Source organism: Triticum aestivum, chromosome 3B (genome assembly GCF_018294505.1).
Source record: "Triticum aestivum cultivar Chinese Spring chromosome 3B, IWGSC CS RefSeq v2.1, whole genome shotgun sequence".
Lineage (NCBI taxonomy): Eukaryota > Viridiplantae > Streptophyta > Magnoliopsida > Poales > Poaceae > Triticum > Triticum aestivum.
The window spans coordinates 783,193,376-783,214,648 of NC_057801.1; positions in this window are offsets into that span (position 1 = coordinate 783,193,376).

Here is a 21,273-nt window from a genome sequence, read left to right on the forward strand (position 1 = left end):
CTCTTCGGCACCACCACCTTCTTCCACCTTTCATGCAACCTAAGAAGTTCTTTACGTACCTCCTCATAGGTCCTTTCAGGCCACCCAGACCTACATAATTGGTGAGCCAACTCATTCATTATGGTGTCACTACCGGTGAGTTCGTCCCATGGAACTATCCTATTGTCCATCCTGAAATCGGTAGCTAGGCTCAGAAGAGTCCTGCTCATCCCAGGGTGAAAACTACGATCGAAAGGATAATGAGACATCTCAACTACACTACACTGGAATGCTTATCCAACTCTGTCTGAAGGGGGTTTTATAGGTGGCGGGAAAGAGTTGGCGGGAATATATGGCGGGAAACGGGTGGCGGGACAAAGTTGGCGGGAACATATGGCGGGAAACGCGTGGCGGGAACATATGGCGGGAAACGGGTGACGGGGAAGAGTTGGCGGAACATATGGCGGGAAACGGGTGGCGGAAACATATGGCGGGAAAACGTTGGCGGGCAAACATATGGCGTGGAAAGGGTTGCGCGAAAAAACATCATAGTTTTGAAAAACAAATCTGTAATATTGTACGGGGCAAAAAAAATTGTAATATGGGATGCATGCACCAGTCGGCCCACAGCAGACCAATTAGTTCCAGTCGGCCCACAGCAGGCCGACTGGACCCTGTCGGCCCACAGTTGGCCGACTGGACTTGAGCTAGCGGCCGACAGGCCAATCGGCCAGCAGCAAGCAGATAGGATGCCAGTCGGCCTGCTGTGGGCCGACTAGATCCAGTCGGCCTGCTATGGGCCGACGGTGTATTATTTTTGAAAATAATTTTTTGGGCATAATATTTTTGAAAATTAATAAAAAAATGTATTATTTAAAAAAAATAGCCTCTGTTGTGCTCTGCCAGCGCCTTTTGATTTCCTCCTTTTTTTCTACTTCATCGGCTAATAAAAAAAACACGCGCAGAAATGTGGCCCACCCGCGGCACGCGCTGCCAGTCCTCCTCGAGATGCCGCTTCCGTCCACGTAGGCGCGCAGTCAGGCAGGCTGGCCCAGGCCCCACCGACAACTTGCCACGTGTCCCCACCATCAACCACCCACCGACCCACGAGTCAATATCATATCATGCACGCTCGCGCCTGCACCCACCAATATTACCCTGCATATTACCATTCGTGATCTGATATAAACCCATATTGGTACACCTGCAAAGTGTACAGACATCTCATTAACAATTCCGGAAATTTGTTGGGTGACAGCAAATTGCAGGAGTGCTTATTCTCCCGGCGCATGTTTTTTTTCCTTTTGGACAGAATAAAATCCGCTTAATAAAAAGAAGCATGCATGCAGCTGCTCCACGGGCTGAATTTTATTGTATTTATTTTTTGAGACAAGACTGCATTTTATATGTGTTAACGCGATTATTATGATTTCTCATGCATGCTTGTAAAGGGTTTTCTGGGAGCCTGACGTCGTTTATAATAAAATAATGTAAGCATAGAACTGTAACGGGCGTAGGTACTCTAATTCATCATATTTGGGAGAATCGTTTTTCTCTCCTGAGCGGCGACTCTCGCACGACCTAGGGTTCCACTAGTCCGCCCGCCGGCCGCCTCCCTGGCGGCGGCGGCGGGGCCGGTGTTCTTGTCCCAGGACGGTGCCGCAAGGTGTCGTGCTGGTTTCTTGTCCCAGGACGCCGCTGTTAGGTGCCGTCGTTGGTTTCTTCTCTCTATTACGGGTCTTGCCGCCTTTGCTATTGGAATCCCGTGGTAGATCAATTTGTCTGCTCTACCGACTGGGTTGGATGAGCATCTCAAGCATAAGCTTTTGAAGGTCCCGTGAAGGAAGTTGTGCTTTAATTCCCTCATAATTGGATGCACTTGAAGTAGGGGTGGTGTTGTGGGTATCTAATCGCCGGATGTGATTGATCTAGTACTGGGGACGGTGCCAGGAACGCAGCACCTGCTACCAGGTTAACGGGAGCGATGAAAATTTTAAGTTGGAATAGTCGCAGCTTGCAACAGGCTGCCGCAGTAAGGGCGCTTCTGAGTGTGCAAAGGCGGAGGAGTCCAGACGTTTTGTTTCTAATGGAGACACATCTAGATGAATATCCTGCGGAGTGCTTATGTCAACGCCTTAAGATGGGTCATAAATACGTTGTCCGGAGCAATGGCCGAAGCGCTGGCTTAATTTTGTACTGGAAGAAGGAGGTGCCAATTTCATTACGAGATAAAACAAAGAACTTTATTGATGTTTTTGTTGGTAGCGGCAGGGATAATTTCTGGCGACTGACATGTCTATATGGTGAACCTAAATGGGCCGATAAGCACCTAACATGGCAGCGACTGCGAGAGTTACATGTTCTGATGAATATGCCTTGGATGGTGGTGGGTGACATGAATGAGATCATGTATAATTTTGAGAAGGAAGGCGGGAATCCCAGGCCAAATCAGTTTATGAACTCTTTCAGAGAGGCGTTAGATGACTGCAACTTAACTGATCTTGGCTACGTTGGGGACAGATTTACATGGCACCGTGGTTTGATGAGAGAGCGCTTGGATAGGGTAGTGTCTAATGAACAATCAATGGAATAACTTATTTCCAGCAGCAATAGTGGAGCATCTTGAATATCATAAGTCTGATCACCGGCCACTACTTGTTTCTATGGACGAGAGTGCAGCACAGGAGGCGTTTGGACCGAAAATTATGAGGTTTGAGGCTCGCTGGCTCAAAGCAGCAAAGTTCAGATATGTTGTGCAGGAGGCGTGGTAGGCCGCAAGTCCACATGGTCCATCAAACTTGGGGGACAGACTATCACACGTCCATAAGGCCTTGCATCATTGGGACAAAACAGTGCTGCGAAACTTGAAAAAAAAAACTAAAAAAGATTCAGCATGAACTAGAGACAGTCACCCGTGATGTCCTATCGCCTGTGAACCTGGCTAGGCAGAAGGAACTTGCCGATGAGATTGAACGATTGCTGGAACAGGAAGAGCTATACTAGGCGCAGAGAAGTAGAATAAACTGGCTGAGTTATGGGGATCGGAATACCTCATATTTTTAGAATTTTGCATCTGCTCGTCGTTTGCGAAACCGAATCAATAAATTAAAGGACAACCAGGGAGTGTGGAGAGAAGGTACAGCTTATTTGAACCCTTTGATTTCACAATATTTCGTGGGACTTTTTACCACAGAAATTGACGTGCCAGACCCAAGCCTTGTTGCAAAGGTGATACCTCGTGTTACTACTGAGATGAATGAGGAGATGATGAAGCCTTATTCTGCAGAGGAGGTGAAAAAAACACTCTTCTCAATAGGTGACATGAAGGCACTAGGTACGTATGGATTACATGTCGTTTTCTTCAAAAAGTGTTGGCATATACTTGGTGATGCTTTGACTGTAGAAGTTCTTAATGCTATCAATAATAAAGTGATACCTGATGGTTGGAATGATACTGTGATCGTCCTTATTCCGAAGGTAGATGAGCCTGAAATGATCACCCAATATAGGCCCATTAGCCTATGTAATGTTCTATACAAGGTCATTTAGAAAATGATAGCTTTCAGACTCAAGTCTTTTTTAGATGATATTATATCTCCTGTACAGAGTGCTTTTGTACCAGGTAGACTTATCACAGATAACATCCTTCTGGCGTATGAGAGTTTGCATACAATAAAGAACAAGAAGAAAGGGAAGGTCGGATATTGTGTTGTTAAGTTGGATATGCATAAAGCTTATGATCGTGTTGAATGGAAGTTTCTAGAAAGAATGCTAGTGCAATTGGGTTTTCACAGAAACATTGTTGACTTGCTAATGGCATGAGTGACTTCGGTGAAGTACAAGGTGGGATTTAATGATCAGGAGACAGAAAGTTTTGTGCCTACCAGGGGACTCCGTCAGGGGGATCCTTTATCACCATACCTTTTCTTGATTTGTGCAGAAGGTTTGTTAAGTGCGTTGGCTCAAAAAGAGGAGGTTCGTGGCATTGAAGGTGTTCGGGTGTGCAGGAATGCACCATCAGTTTCCCATTGATTATTTGCTGATGATTCCCTAATCCTTAAGAGAGCAGATATGACTAATGCAACCTCATTGAGACAGGCGATGGATGAATATTGTGCAAGTTCGAGCCAATTGGTTAGTGATGGAAAGTGTAGCATATACTTCAGTCCAAATGTTGATGTTGAGGTGAAAGCTCAAGTATGTGAAGAACTGAATATTATGACCGAAGCTATTTCAGATAGATATCTGGGTTTGCCATCTATGATAGGTCTTGATAAAAGTGAAAGCTTTGAATTTTTGGTTGAAAGAATTATAAACCGTCTGAAAGGTTGGAAGGAAAAAATATTGTCTATGGGTGGTAAGGAAATTTTATTGAAAGTTGTCATCCAATCTATCCCTGTTTTTGCCATGGCAGTTTTCAAGATCCCAAAGAAGGTTTGTAAAGATATCACAGATGCCATGGCTAGTTTCTGGTGTGGGGACAGAGAAGAGCATAGGAGAATGCATTGGTCTGCATGGTAGCGAATGTGTTTACCCAAATGCAAAGGTGGTATGGGTTTTCGTGATTTGCATGCTTTTAATCTTGCCATGCTTTCTAAACAAAGTTGGAGACTTATTACTCATCCAGATACACTGTGTGCGAAGGTACTTAGAGCTAAGTACTATCAAATGGCAACTTATTAAGTGCAAGGACAAAGAAGGGACCATCCTTCACATGGCAGAGCATTGTGGCTGGTTTACAAACTTTCAAGAGGGGTAATATTTGGAGAGTGGGTACAGGCTCTCAAATAAATATCTGGAATGACCCATGGATATCACAGAGCCCTACAAGAAAGGTTCTAACCAGAAGGGGCCAAGCTCTTGTTGAGAAAGTGGAAGATCTTATTGACCCAGCCACTCATTCATGGGATGAAGCTCTTATCAGAAGCATCTTTGTTTCAATAGACGCGGAAAGAATTCGGAAAATCCCATTGTCTGAACACTTGTCGGAAGACTTTGTAGCATGGCATGCCACAAAGTCGTTTTGCTTTTCAGTGAGATCTGCGTACTATATTGAATGGGAGCATCAATTTGGAGCAAGATTAGGCCGAGAGCAACCACAAACATCTAGAGATAATCCGGTTTGGGATGTCCCGTGGAAGCTACATGTACCGAGTAAAGTCAAAAATTTTGTTTGGCGAGCACTACATGGAGTGGTTCCAGGGAAGTGCATATTGCATAATCGACATATTAAGGTCAGTGCCGAGTGCCCTTTGTGTCGAGAGGGTCCTTTGTGTAGCTGCGTGGTATATTTGGTGGGAACGTCGGGAAGCCGTGAAGGGCGAGTCGACTAAGCAGGCCGCTAGTTCAGCCTTTTCTATTCAAGCGATCACAGTTAACCATGCTCCGAAGCAGAATATTCTGATCCTAGAAAAGACATGGAAAAAACCACAACCGGGGTCATACAAGTTGAATATTGATGCGTGTTTCTTCGATGATGGTGCAGGTGCAGTAGCGGCAATCTTGCGCAACTGTCGTGGAGAAGCGATCGCAGGAGCTTCTGAAACGTTTGATCATGCATACAATGCACAGGCTGCTGAAACACTAGCATTACGGAGAAGGCTCCAAATGATATCTGATATGGGATGTTCAACAGTTGAAGTGGAATCCGATTGTTTGGAACTGATGGATGCATGCAACGGAAAGATAGATATTCGAGGACCTAATTCCTCATTACTTGCAGATTGCTTTCACTTGGCTCATATGGTATTACATCAATCTCTTTCAATCACTGTCCCAGGGAAGCAAACAGGTTGGCACACTTTCTGGCTAGGACTTGTTTCGAGTCTAAGACTAGTTGTGTTTGCTTAGATGTTACTCCTAATTTCTTATTATCACTTGTACTTCATGATGTAACATTGCCACGTTATAAATAAAAGTGCCAGCAGGCTTTTCTTCAAAAAAAAAACAACTCTCTTTTTATTTATGTACTACTCCCCCGTTCCATAATATAAAACGTTTTTTGACACTAGTGTCAAAAACATCTTATATTATGAGATGGAGGGAGTATATAATACGTGAGTTCTGGTGGCGGTGGTTCACAGAATACACACACATTAATACATTATGCAAGTAGCTAGCAGCTGCATGCGCGCGGCGCATAGATACAAGGACTTTACGGGGTGTGGCTAATCATGGGGTGGGATACATTACCGTGTAATGTTCGTGTCTCATTCTTAATTATGTTATTTAGACCAACTGAATCTGATGGTGGAGGAGAGTCTACTCTTGCCAATCATCATATGGCATAAATATATCCATTTATATTTCACGTAGGCAAAGCTAGCTAGCAACCAGGTGGACCTAGCTAGCTAGCCTACCCTTGCATGACTTTTCATGGGTAGATTTTTTGTAGAGTTTTCTTCCAGCTTCCTGATTGCTTCCATACACCTTGTCGTTGGTTCTGGCTCTACACTTGCAAAAACACATGCTGTTCAGATGCTACTACTTCCTCACAAACAATCAGCAAAAGGAAAGTGATTTTTTTGGCTGAGGACAGAGCCGGGGCGCTGCGCCACTGCGTGCGTTGTGAACCGAGCGAGCAAGACCCATGCACCAGCATCCTCGTGGTGGCGGCTAGCTGGCTGGGTGGTGGCGTGTCAGGTCCGTGAGCTGGCGCACGTGAAAGGGGTGGTGGCGTTGCGTGGCAGACGAGGCTGATTTCTCTCATTTCGGGCTGAGCTGGTGTAGCCCGCACTCCCCTCTGTTTCTTTTTAGTCTGCATATAAGATTTGGTCAAAATTAAGTTTTGCATAGTTTGACTAACTTTATATTAAAAAGTATCAATATTCACAATACGAAATCAATATTTTCAGATGCACCATGAAATGTATTTTTATATTATATAGTTTAACAAGTGTAGATGTTCATATTTTTTAATATAAATTTGGTCAAACTTTGTGTAGTTTGACTTTGACCAAAACTTATACGCGGAGTAAAAAGAAACAGAAGGAGTACAACGTAGGCCCACAGCGGGGGAGGCCTGCGCCGGGCAACGCGCCGGGGAGGGACCAGTGCGCCGCGGCATGCTGCCCGCGCGTAGGCGCAGCGACGAGGACGGCTGTGCCGCCGACCACCCTTTTACTCGCCGGCTGGATAGCGAGGACGGTACTGTTGTGCTCGCTGTGCTGCCCCCGCCGCCAATGCTCGAGTGTAATTGCATCACTGCATGGGTGGCTGAGCGGGAGCGGCCGGAGCGGAAAGAGCTTTTCTTTTGCTCTCTTTCGGCTGCAGGCCAGGGCCGAGGCCACCTTGTCGGGCGTGTTTGGTTCCAGTTTGGAACAGTAGTCACATTGCATACCCTTCCCAACCTAGCCTGGTTGAGGAAAAACAGGCCCTAATACACCATACACAACTTGTTTGGTTGCCTGCATCCCTAGTCCCTGCATTAGGTAATACCCAAGTGCATTTTGTTTGGTTGGCTGCATTAGCTCTAGCGGCACATGAACACGACGTTTGGTTGCATACGGCGTACATGTTGTGCTTACCTTATACCCTAGTTGGTGAGCTTACCCAAAATGATCACAGCTAGCACACCAATGCCACAACACAGCAATGATGACGAACTGGGCGAAGATGATGTTCTTCAGCTTCAGGCCAAACTGACAATCCACCTTAGCAGCATCCACTTTGACAGCTCCAACCTTGGCACTGTCAACACTGCTGCCTCCGTGCTTTCGCACCCAAGCGGAGTAAGCTTGTTTTGCTGCCTGCCTAGTTTTGAACCCTCTATAGTTGCAGTTGCTATACGATGCCACTTGTGCATTGGCTTCTTCCCATGAACTATAAACCCCTGGAACCTCACCGATGAACACGGCATACCACTTGCCCTAGCAATGCACAAGAGAAGAGTTGAAGCAACAAATCAATGGAGCACAAGTAGCAAGCAAAGTAGCACAGAAACAACAATGGAGCAGAAGAGAAGTAAAGCATGCATTATCATACGGCATAGCAAGTTCAACCTAGCACTACCTTGGTGTTAACCTACCACCATCCAAAAGAGGGTGTCGTCCTACCACCGCAAGTTCACCATCAGCGTGAGGGGTTAGTATATACCACCTCACCAAAATATACAGACCATCAAATAGTTTTTTAGCCCTAGCTACACAAAATGTACGTCGTCATCGTCATCGTCGTTGTCGTCGCCACCGCCATCACCGTCGGGGATCACGCACGCTCACAGGCAGCACTACTCTAGTAGCAGTGCTTGCCCAGCCAGCTCCTGAGCCACATCACCCTGTGAGCGTCGGCCATGGCAACGAACCCAACACCCTGGGCCTTATTGTCAAGCAGGTAGCTGAGAGCTGCCATGAGAGCCTCGTCGCTGAATCCATCCTGGGTCATGACAGCGCCATACAGGTCAGGGTGGACGTCCAGGGGCCTGCACTCCCTGATGGCTGTTGCCACCTCCTTCACCGTCTCAGTCATGCTGCAAAAGACATTGATCTCCTCCTCCATCAGACCTCCTCTCTTCCTCTTCCTATCATGGTTGGGGTCAAATGGCTTGTCGAAGGGCTTCGCAGAGGGTGATGCAGCAAGTGTAGCGTAAGTATTTCCCTCAGTAGGAGGCTCCTCAAAAGTCCCACGCACCTACACAAACAAACTGAGAACTCGTAACCAACGCGATAAAGGGGTTGTCAATCCCTTCACGGCCTCTTGCGAAAGTGAGATCTAATAGAGAGATAATAATATATTTTTGGTATTTTGTAATATAGATGCAAAAAGTAAAGATGCAAATAAAGATAGATTGAAAGCAAAGATGATAAGAGATAGACCCCGGGGCCATAGGTTTCACTAGAGGCTTCTCTCGAGATAGCATAAGTATTACGGTGGGTGAACAAATTACAGTCGATCAATTGATAAAAAAGTGCATAGTTATGAGATTATCTAGGCATGATCATGTATATAGGCATCACGTCCATAACAAGTAGACCGACTCCTGCCTGCATCTACTACTATTACTCCGCACATCGACCGCTATCCAGCATGCATCTAGAGTATTAATTTCATAAGAACAGAGCAACACATTAAGCAAGATGACATGATGTAGAGGGATAAACTCATGCAATATGATATAAACCCCATCTTGTTATCCTCGATGGAAACAATACAATACGTGTCTTGCAACCCTTTCTGTCAATGGGTAAGAACACCGCAAGATTGAACCCAAAGCTAAGCACTTCTCCCATGGCAAGAAAGATCAATCTAGTAGGCCAAACCAAACTGATAATTCGAAGAGACTTGCAAAGATAACTCAATCATACATAAAAAAATTCAGAGAAGATTCCAATATTATTCATAGATAAACTTGATCATAAACCCACAATTTATCGGATCTCGAGAAACACACCGCAAAAAGAGATTACATCGAATAGATCTCTACAAGAGAGGGTGAGAACATTGTATTGAGATCCAAAAAGAGAGAAGAAGTCATCTAGCTAATAATTATGGACCCGTAGGTCTGTGGTAAACTATTCACAACTCATCGGAGGGGCTAAGGTGTTGATGTAGAAGCCCTCCGTGGTCGATTCCCCCTTCGACAGAGTGCCGGCGAAGGCTCCAAGATGGGATCTCGCGGATACAGAAGGTTATGGCGGTGGAAATTGTGCTTCGTGGTGCTCTTGGATGTTTTCGGGGTCCGTAGGTATATATAGGAGGAAGAAGTACGTCGGTGGCCGCCTGAGGGGCCCACGAGACAGGGTGGCGCGCCCTACAAGGGGGGCGCCCTCCTATCTCGTGGGGCCCTCGGAGGCTTCTTGACTTGCACTCCAAGCTCTCCGGATCAGATTTGTTCCAAAAATAACGCTCCCGAAGGTTTCATGCTGTTTGGACTCTGTTTGATATTCCTTTTCTTCGAAATACTGAAATAGGCAAAAAAACAGCAATATGGGCTGGCCTCCAGTTAGTAGGTTAGTCCCAAAAATGATATAAATGTGTAAAATAAAGCCCATAAACATCCAAAAGGGGTAATATAATAGCATGGAACAATCAAAAAATATAGATACGTTGGAGACATATCAAGCATCCCCAAGCTTAATTCCTGCTCGTCCTCGAGTAGGTAAATGATAAAAAGAGATTATTTGATGTGGAATGCTACCTAGCATAATTCATAATGTAATTTTTCTTCATTGTGGCATGAATGTTCAGATCCAAATGAATACAAAATAAAAGTTCATTTTGACATAAGAAATAGTAATACTTCAAGCATACTAATCAAAGTAATCATGTCTTCTCAAAATAACATGGCTCAAGAAAGTTATCCCTACAAAATCATATAGTCTGGCTGTTGCTCTATCTTCATCACACAAAGTATTTAATCATGCACAACCCCGATGACAAGCCAAGCAATTGTTTCATACTTTAATAATCTCAAACCTTTTCAACTTTCACGCAATACATGAGCGTGAGCCATGGACATAGCACTATATGTGGAATAGAATGGTGGTTGTGGAGAAGACAAAAAGAAGAAGATAGTCTCACATCAACTAGGCGTATCAACGGGCTATGGAGATGCCCATTAATAGATATCAATGCAAGTGAGTAGGGATTGCCATGCAACGGATGCACTAGAGCTATAAATATATGAAAGCTCAACAAAAGAAACTAAGTGGGTGTGCATCCAACTCGCTTGCTCACGAAGACCTAGGGCAATTTTGAGGAAGCCCATCATTGGAATATACAAGCCAAGTTCTATAATGAAAAATTCCCACTAGTATATGAAAGTGACAACATATGAGACTCTCTATCATGAAGATCATGGTGCTATTTGGAAGCACAAGTGTGGAAAAAGAGATAGTAGCATTGTCCCTTCTCTCTTTTTCTCTCATTTTATTTTTTTCCTTTTTTTTCTTTTTTTTTCTTTTTGGCCTTTCTCTTTTTTTTCTCATTTTTTTCTTTTTGTAAAGTCCGAAGTCTCATCCCGACTTGTGGGGGAATCATAGCCTTCATCATCCTTTCCTCACTAGGACAATGCTCTAATAATGAATATCATCACACTTTTATGGATTTACAACTCAAAGCTAGAACAAAATATGACTCTATATGAATGCCTCCGGCGATGTACCGGGATATGCAATGAATCAAGAGTGACATGTATGAAAATTATGAAGATGGCCTTGCCACAAATACGATGTCAACTACATGATCATGCAAAGAGCAATATGACAAAAGTAATGCGTGTCATATGAACGAAATGGTGGAAAGTTGCATGGCAATATATCTAGGAATGGCTATGGAAATGCCATAATAGGTAGGTATGATGGCTGTTTTGAGGAAGGAGTATGGTGGGTGTATGGTACCGGCGAAAATTGCACGGCACAAGAGAGGCTAGCAATGGTGGAAGGGTGAACGGGTGCGTATAATCCATGGACTCAACATTAATCAAAAGAACTCAAATACTTATTGCAAAAATTTAGAAATCATCAAAAACCAAAGCACTACGCGCATGCTCCTGGGGGATAGATTGGTAGGAAAAGACCATCGCTTGTCCCCGACCGCCACTCATAAGGAAGACAATCAATAAATAAAATTGTGCTCCAACTTCATCACAAAGCGGTGCACCATACGTGCATGCTACGGGAATCACAAACTTCAACACAAGCATTTTTTGAATTCATAATCACCCAACTAGCACAACTTTAATATCACTACATCCATATCTCAAAACAATTATCATGTATCAAGTTGATCATAGCATCCAATTCACTTCCTATGATAGTTTTTATTATACCCAACTTGGATGCTCATCATTCTAGGACCAACTTTATGATAATAGCAAATACCATGCTGTTCTAGAAGACTCTCAAAATAATATAAGTGAAGCATGAGAGACTAGCAATTTCTTCAAAATTAAGACACCACCGTGCTCTAAAAGATATAAGTGAAGCACTAGAGCAAAAACTATCAGGCTCAAAAGATATAAGTGAAGCACAAAGAGTATTCTAGCAAATTCTAATCAAATAGGCTTCTCCAAAAAGGTGTGTATAGCAAGGATGATTGCGGTAAACTAAAAAAACAAAGACTAATATAATACACGACGCTCCAAGCAAAACACATATCATGTGGTGAATAAAAATATAGCTCCAAGTAAAGGTACCAATGAACGAAGACGAAAGAGGGGATGCCTTCCCGGGGCATCCCCAAGCTTAGGCTTTTGGCTATCCTTGAATATCTTGGGGTGCCATGGGCATCCCCAAGCTTAGGCTCTTGCCACTCCTTATTCCATAGTCCATAAAAGCTTTACCCAAAACATGAAAACTTCACAACACAAAACTCAACAGAAAATCTTATAAGCTCCGTTAGTGAAAGAAAAGAAAATCACCACATAAGGTACTGCAATGAACTCATTATTTATTTTTTTTGTTTTAAAACTACTGTATTCCAACTTCTTTATGGTTCATAGACTGAATTACTAGCCATAGATGCATTGAAATAAGCAAACAACACACGAAAAACAGAATCTGTCAAAAACAAAATAGTCTGTAGCAATCTGTAACTAACGCAAACTTCTGGAACTCTAAAAATCCTACCAAAATATGAAGTACTGGAAAATTTGTCTATTGAACAGCATCAAAAATAATCAATGCAAAAGCACGTTCCTGTGATTTAACAAAATTATATTCGTGCGCGCAAAGTTTCTGTTTTTAAGCAGAATCAAGTCAACTATCATCGTAGGTTATCCTATAGGTTCAACTTGGCACAAACACTAATTAAAAGATAAAAACACATCTAAACAGAGAGTAGATGCAAGATTTATTCCTAAACAGGAGCAAAGACAAAAAACATAAAGAAAAATTGGGTTGCCTCCCAATTAGCGCTATCGTTTAACGCCCCTAGCTAGGCATTGATAATTTTAATGATGCTCACATGAAAGAAAAGAATTGAAGCACAAAGAGAGCATCATGAAACATGTGAAAAACACATCTAAGTCTAACATACTTCCTATGCATAGGCATATTATAAGCAAACAAATTTGCAAGGCAAGCAAAAACTAGCATATGCAAGGAAGAAGAAAGAGACGATAGCAATCTCAACATGATGAGAGGTAATTTAATAAGATAAAAATTTCTACGACCATATTTTCCTCTCTCATAATAATTACATGTAGGATCATAGGAAAATTCAACAAAATATCTATCACAAAACATATTCTCAACATGATCCACATGCATGCAAAGTGGACACTCTTCCAAGATAGTGGGATTAACATTAACTAAAGTCATAACCTTTCCGAACCCACTTTTATCAAAAATATCATAAGATTGAATATACTCCAAATATGTGGGATCTAAAGTTGACACTCTTCCAAACCCACTTTCAATATTATTGCAAAAACTATTATCAATCTCATATTCATCATGGGGCTTAAATAAATTTTCACGGTTATAAGAAGAATCACCCCAATCATAATCATTGAAACAAGTAGTAGACATAGCAAAACTAGCATCCCCAAGCTTAGGGTATTGCATATTATTAGCACAATTGACATCAAGAGAATTTATAGGAAAATCATTGCAATCATGATTTTTATTCAAGGAGTTATCGTGAATCTCTTCATAAATTTCTTCATCATAATTTTCAGATTCACAAATTTTGAGCAAAGCTTCATAAAGATAATCTAGTGCACAAAACTCACTAGCAATTGGTTCACCATAATTGGATCTCTTAAAAAGATTAGCAAGCGGATGAGGATCCATAGATCTTAGGTTCTCTGTTTAGCAATAAATAAGCATCTATTCCAACCAAACGAGCAAACGAAAGGGCAAGCAAAAGAGAGAGAGAGAGATTGGGAAAGAGAGGGCAAATAAAACGGCAAGGGTGAAGTGGGGGAGAGGAAAACGAGAGGCAAATGGCAAATAATATAAATGCAAGGGAGATGAGTTTGTGATGGGTACTTGATATGTCTTGACTTGAGCGAAGACCTCCCCGGCAACGGCGCCAGAAATCGCACGTTGGCGGGAGGTCGAATCTTGACTTGACTCGGTGGAAGCCTTCCCGGCAACGGTGCCAGAAATCCTTCTTGCTACGTCTTGAGCTTGCGTTGGTTTTTCCCGAAGAGGAGAGGGTGATGCAGCAAGTGTAGCGTAAGTATTTCCCTCAGTTTTGAGAACCAAGGTATCAATCCAGTAGGAGGCTCCTCAAAAGTCCCACGCACCTACACAAACAAACTGAGAACTCGCAACCAACGCGATAAAGGGGCTGTCAATCCCTTCACGGCCTCTTGCGAAAGTGAGTTCTAATAGAGAGATAATAATATATTTTTGGTATTTTGTAATATAGATGCAAAAAGTAAAGATGCAAATAAAGATAGATTGAAAGCAAAGATGATAAGGGATAGACCCGGGGGCCATAGGTTTCACTAGAGGATTCTCTCGAGATAGCATAAGTATTACGGTGGGTGAACAAATTACTGTCGAGCAATTGATAGAAAAGCGCATAGTTATGAGATTATCTAGGCATAATCATGTATATAGGCATCACGTCCATAACAAGTAGACCGACTCCTGCCTGCATCTACTACTATTACTCCACACATCGACCGCTATCCAGCATGCATCTAGAGTATTAAGTTCATAAGAACAGAGCAACGCATTAAGCAAGATGACATGATGTAGAGGGATAAACTCATGCAATATGATATAAACCCCATCTTGTTATCCTCGATGAAAACAATACAATATGTGTCTTGCAACCCTTTCTATCACTGGGTAAGAACACCGCAAGATTGAACCCAAAGCTAAGCACTTCTCCCATGGCAAGAAAGATCAATCTAGTAGGCCAAACCAAACTGATAATTCGAAGAGACTTGCAAAGATAACTCAATCATACATAAAAGAATTCAGAGAAGATTCCAATATTATTCATAGATAAACTTGATCATAAACCCACAATTCATCGGATCTCGACAAACACAGTGCAAAAAGAGATTACATCGAATAGATCTCCACAAGAGAGGGGGAGAACATTGTATTGAGATCCAAAAAGAGAGAAGAAGCCATCTAGATAATAACTATGGACCCGTAGGTCTGTGGTAAACTACTCACAACTCATCGGAGGGGCTAAGGTGTTGATGTAGAAGCCCTCCATGGTTGATTCCCCCTCCGGCAGAGTGCCGGCGAAGGCTCCAAGATGGGATCTCGCGGATACAGAAGGTTACGGCGGTGGAAATTGTGCTTCGTGGTGCTCCTGGATGTTTTCGGGGTCCGTAGGTATATATAGGAGGAAGAAGTATGTTGGTGGCCGCCCGAGGGGCCCATGAGATAGGGGGCGCGCCCTACAGGGGGGCGTGCCCTCCTATCTCATGGGGCCCTCGGAGTCTTCTTGACTTGCACTCCAAGCTCTCCGGATCAGATTTGTTCCAAAAATAACGCTCCCGAAGGTTCATTCCGTTTGGACTCCGTATGATATTCCTATTCTTGGAAATACTGAAATAGGCAAAAAACAGTAATATGGGCTGGGCCTCCGGTTAGTAGGTTAGTCCCAAAAATGATATAAATGTGTAAAATAAAGCCCATAAACATCCAAAAGGGGTAATATAATAGCAAGGAACAATCAAAAATTATAGATACGTTGGAGAAGTATCATACACCAGGGTGGCAGACACCTCTTGCCCACAGAACTCGAACACCTGCTTCGCAATGGTGTTCAAGTGCACCTCCTTGAAGCCCTTGTCAGTCCTAGCTCCACTAGAGGTGAGCTCACACATCTTGTTCAGCACGAACGTGGACATGAACGCCTGCCACTTCATGTTGTTCGACCTACCATCCTTCTTTGCTTTGCTGCTGCTAGCTTGATTGGAGCAGCTGCAGCAGCAGGAGTTGGCTCAACGAGCACTACTGGCACATAGAGGGAATCAGACTCGAACACCTCTGAATCAGGTGCCATCTCGGACATAGGCTGCGAGTCCTCGACAAACGATGAAGCAAACTGGTTGTCAGACATGATAATGGCCTGACTAAGATCTTGCGTCTGCGTGGTCATGTCCTACAATCGTAGCACGCATTGACAGTGAGGATAGCACACAACATACCGGAAAATCCATGAAAGCAGGAGCATACATGTACATGTTCATCACTATCATAGCAAGCACATGCTTCATCACTATCATACTAAGCATACCAGACAATCTATGAGCAGAAACATACATCTACAACAAACAACATGCTACAAATGGACCACCAGTAGCTACAAATCACAGATCTAGGCATGATTCAACACAAGCACAAGGTTCAACTTCAAATTCTACTACTAATATAGCCTACCACATGCTTGAACATCTAGCCCTACCACAAATTGCAACCGCAGCATAGCAACCAACCATATCAGCTCACAGATCAGACAACTAATCAACCATGCATCTAGATCAAACCCTAGCTACAGCTCAGATCTAGCTAGAAGGAACAGAGAGAAAGGGGGATAGAACTCACAGAGGCCATGGCTGCAGTTTGAGGACAAGGGGGCGGTGGTGGAAGATGAATGTCGGCCGGTGAAGGAGCTCCGGCACCGTGGACTGCCGACCGATAAAGATGCACCACTTACCTGCTCGGTGGTGTCGATGCGCGTCGGCGGGAAGGTGCGAACGGAGGAAGAATGGTGGCGGGAGTTGGGGCGGTAAGGGAGGGGCTAAATAGGGGGTGGAGCGGCGAGAGGTGAGCCGAAATCCTCCCGCCGATTTTTCGGCGACGCGGGCAAGCTTGCGCCATCTCCCCTGCTCGCATGAGGGGGGAAGCGCATCGCCCTCCCCTGCCTCGCCCAAGCCAGGCTCGCGAGCTACTACCGAATCGTGCGTTTCCCCTGGGCCTAGCCTGCAGGTGCTTTAAGTTTCATGCGATGCGGGCCGCACAGTGAATGCAGGAAACCAAACGGGTCAAATTCTTTTCGCTCGGGCCAGGCTGGGCCTGATGCGGGCAACCAAACACGCCCGTCACTACTAGGGAAAAGCCTAGCAGCAGCGCGGGTTTTAGGCCTATCAGTAGCGCGGGGGGATGCGCTACTGATAAGGCGCTACAGGTAACGTGTAGCAGTAGCGCCTGTCATCCCACGCTACTGCTATACATGGATAGCTGCAGCGTGCTTCGCTGAAGAGCGCTACTGATATTATCTGCAGCGCTTTTGCTAGAGAAGCGCTACTGGTAACGCGACGCTACTGCTAACTCCCCTCCCCCCTCGCTACTACTAGTTTTATTAGTTTTTTTCATATTAGTTTTGTATTTGAATATTTGTTTTGTATTTGAATAGGCTTTATACAATAATCTTTAGCATATCATACACATACAAATGTAATCATAGCATATACATACAACTAGTCTCATCAAATCATGTCATCATCATAATCATCATCCAACACAAAGTGGTCTCTCGTTATCATCTCGAAAATAGCGATACAAATCTCGATTACTTGCAAATACATCGTCATCCATCTAAACAATGGTATACGCGTGAACCTAAACTGACACTCCGGCCACTTGTCGTATATATACTCCTGGCGTAGCACTTATTCACCATCGATGATCTATGCACCTGCATCGTCACATGAGTCGATGATATGCAACATATATAGTTGAGCAATAGAAAGAGACAGACTTGGCAAAAATAGAAACAACATATCATAAGCATAAATAACAAAGTTCATCGTACCCCAAAATGCCCTAACTAGAGTGATTTTCGCTAGTCGAGGAGGAGGACGGTTTAATTACATCACAAATAAAGTTTCACCGTGCATAACTCAAAGTTTTGTCATACAGAAAGTATGGACTAAATGGACACATTGTCATATTTCAACAATCACTCCAACATGTCGTGTCATCCATCAATGTCAGGGAGATAGTCCTCGAGCCTAGTGAAAGGCTTCAGGTCGAGACGCTGAGCGGCTACCCATGTTCGGACGTCTTCCCACGACATTTGTCCTTCTTCGTAGAACATCCCTGTTTTTTCGACGACCTCCTTCATGATGATTTGGGCAAGTTCGCGCTGGATGTGATAGAACTCGGCTCGAAGTCGATGATCCTTGATATCTCCTACGTTCTTTTCCCATTGCAGAATATGGGCATCGCCGGATCTAGGTGACATGCGAAGGTTCTGGTGATCCCGTCTGTACTCCAGCATGTGTTGTAGGACATAGAATCCATCATTAAGAGAATCGTTCGGTTGCTGGATGCAACAAAAGTCGGTCTTATGGCTGAAGGCGACCCTGCCGCCCCTTCTCTTCTTGTCCCTGACCTCTCCACCCCTTGCTTGGTAGTCAAACATAGCACTGTCGAGAACATCCTTGATGTGGGTGTAATCCTTTTTGTGAATGTTCTTCGACGAGTCCAAGTAAAGAGCGTGGGAGAATCGGGGGTATAGGATGATGAGGACGGCGTGCCCGCCGCTGCGCAAAATAAGTACACCTCAAATTACTTAGCCTCCATCGTGCAAATGAATGATTGAAATCGAAGGAAGGATATCAGCGCGGATGACTTACACAGGATGATAAGGCACGAGAATCGCCTCCTTGTTCTTATTGGCGAGCATGAAATTGACGATGTATTCCCTCGCGTATACACGGTGCTCTGCGTAGACTCCCAAGAAGCCCTCGTGCATGTAGTACGGGTCAGCGACACAGATATGAGCTATCTGCTCAAACCCGATGATGTAGTTCATGTGCAAGGCATAAAGGCGGACAAACGTAAAATCCAGCTTCTTCACGTGAAACATGTCGAATATGTAATCGAATCGAAGGAAGAACTTATCCACGAGGAAGCTGTCAACGTACGACATTTGCCGTGAAACGTTAACCACGTAGAGTGGGTATCCTGGATCTGTCGAGGCGATGAGGCCTTTCTCTACCCGCAGCACATCATCATGAAGTCTCCTTAGATTGCCGAATCTGGCCTATAGCACTATTGCTGGTAGGATTGGTTTACCGGGGATATGTCATTTATCCGCATCGGGGACTGCTGAGGCGGCTGGATCATAGAATCAGCTTTTTTGCCTTTCCTCGCTCTCTTCCTAGACTTCTTTACTACCGGAAGGTCTTCCATAATACTTTGAGACGGCAATTCAGCCACCGACTCATGACGCTCAAACCCTGAGGAGGCACCAGTATAGACATACTATTCAGCGCCACCGTCGTCCTCATCCTCATCCATGGCGACGTCATCAGCGACTAATGGAGCCTCCTCCTTACCCCATCCGCTATCACCCAACCCGACACCCAATGCTAATTGGGTAGGTGGGGTGTTGATGTTCATACCTTGCTGAGGCTGTGTGCTCGTGGGTGTGCTCCCGACCGCCTCTAGATGAAGCAGACTCTTTGGCCACAACAGGACCCACCCATTGCAACAATCACCAAGACGTCGTGGTGTCTCCTCGTCATCCACCAATAGTATTGGAGGAGGCAAATTCTCGTGGCCCGGTTCGACACTGGCCACGGAAACCTTGAAGATGTTCGGGGGGATCGGCCGGCTGTGGAACAATGGTTCCTTCGGCTCCATTATCATTGCCTTCCCCACGTCCACCTTCTGGTCGCCGATGGTGTACAATATGGTGCACGGGGTTTCGTCGGCCTGCAAAGAAAAGTCTACGACGTGAGACATCCAAAAAGCAACGAAAACGGGAGATTATACATTTATATTGAAGGGGGCCGGTGTGACAGATACCGTGAGGGCGTTGAGCTCAGCCAAAGACGAAGCATCGCCGAGCACATCCGTGCGGGAGCCGGTGCGGGAGCAGGTGCGGGAGCCGGTGCGGGAGCAGGTGCGGGAGCTAGTGCGGGAGCAGGTGCTCCCAAGAAGTCAGCAAGGGGAAAGTCCTCTGCATTTTATTCTGGATTTTGTCTTGTCCAAGTGAAAATGCCTGTCACCAAGGAAGTAGACAAATCTGTAACCACCTGTTTTGCGGTAGCTACCGCTGTTGTGACTGTCTGAGATGATTTCTTCTCAACCGCAATCTCAACCTTCTTGTCAATGTTTTCTTCAGTTAACCTCCGTCTTTCCTTTCTCTCCTCCGTGGTCTCACGGTAGTACTTCTTCCATGTGGCGCCGTCTCCGACACCGTGCACGCGTCCATACGACGGTTGAGTATCCACCGGTTGTTGTTTCAATATGTTCAATGCCCGGTTGAATGGAGTGTCCCACTTGGGCCTCACCAATGCCTCAGACGGCGAGTCGCTTTCGGCCGCAATCTAGTGTTGCTCTCTCTGCAAAAGGCACAAGGATCGTTTACAAATATGACTAACGTGTGCATTCGAATTGATCAGAAACTAAAATTACCAGCAGTCTCATGAACTCTGTAATGACCGGTGTTGTCTCGTAAACCTTCTTCACTGGGTCCCAACGGTGCCGGGCCCTCAGGACGTCACGCTCTTGTAGGACGGTGAAATCCGCCAAGGGGTCTGGGATGCCCAGACTCGCGGATTCCGCGTTCTCCTTGGGCCATTTGGACCGCTTTCCGTCGTAACCACGGCTTCCGAGGTGGTGGCTCCCAATGTTCCTCTCTTGAAGCCCCTTCATGTACTTACACTTTTTTTTGGCAGCTTCGGCCTCGCAAGCCTCCTTGAATATTTGAAACTTCTCTTCCGTGATTGTCGGATTATCCTTTACAATCTCGGAGTAGGGTTCCTTCTTGTCGATGATCCTTGCTTTCACTCGAGTTTTCCAGGCGGCCAACGCGTTGCTAAACTTGGTCATGGCATGTTTGTTTATCTTCTTCATTGCTGGGTCCTCGTCTGGATCTTCATAATCCTTCTCATTCCGGCCCGGGAACAAGAATATCTGGTGAAACTTCTTTAGGAGGGAGCTTCTCATATTTTCTATCTTCTGTAGTTTCTCATCGTTGATGGTGGCAGTTGTCCATATGATGCAGCCTATTTGATTGTCGTAGCATCGACGCGCTTCCTCGGGCGCCTTTGGCTCAAAATCGTCGTCGTCCACCTCTGTGACCACCAGTCTAGTAGTCCTGAGTTTGTTAGGAAGCCGTTGCCTCTTTGCTTTCGGTTCTACATCGGCTCTGCTCCCCGAGGCAGCACTGGTCTCAGTCTCAGCGCTGGTCTCAGTCTCAGCACCGGTCTGCGTGTCGGTCTCAGTCCCCGATGCCACCGGTGGACCCAGCAACAACATCGGTTGATCGTCGGTAAGGCTAAAAAATCCGTCTGCCGCCCGGTAGACGTCGTCACAATCACCAGAACCCTGTCCTTCATCGTTGCTAGCCATGTTTCCTATGATTAAATCTAGTCAATTAATTCTAGACCTAATAAAATGAATAATGACATAAAAAAGG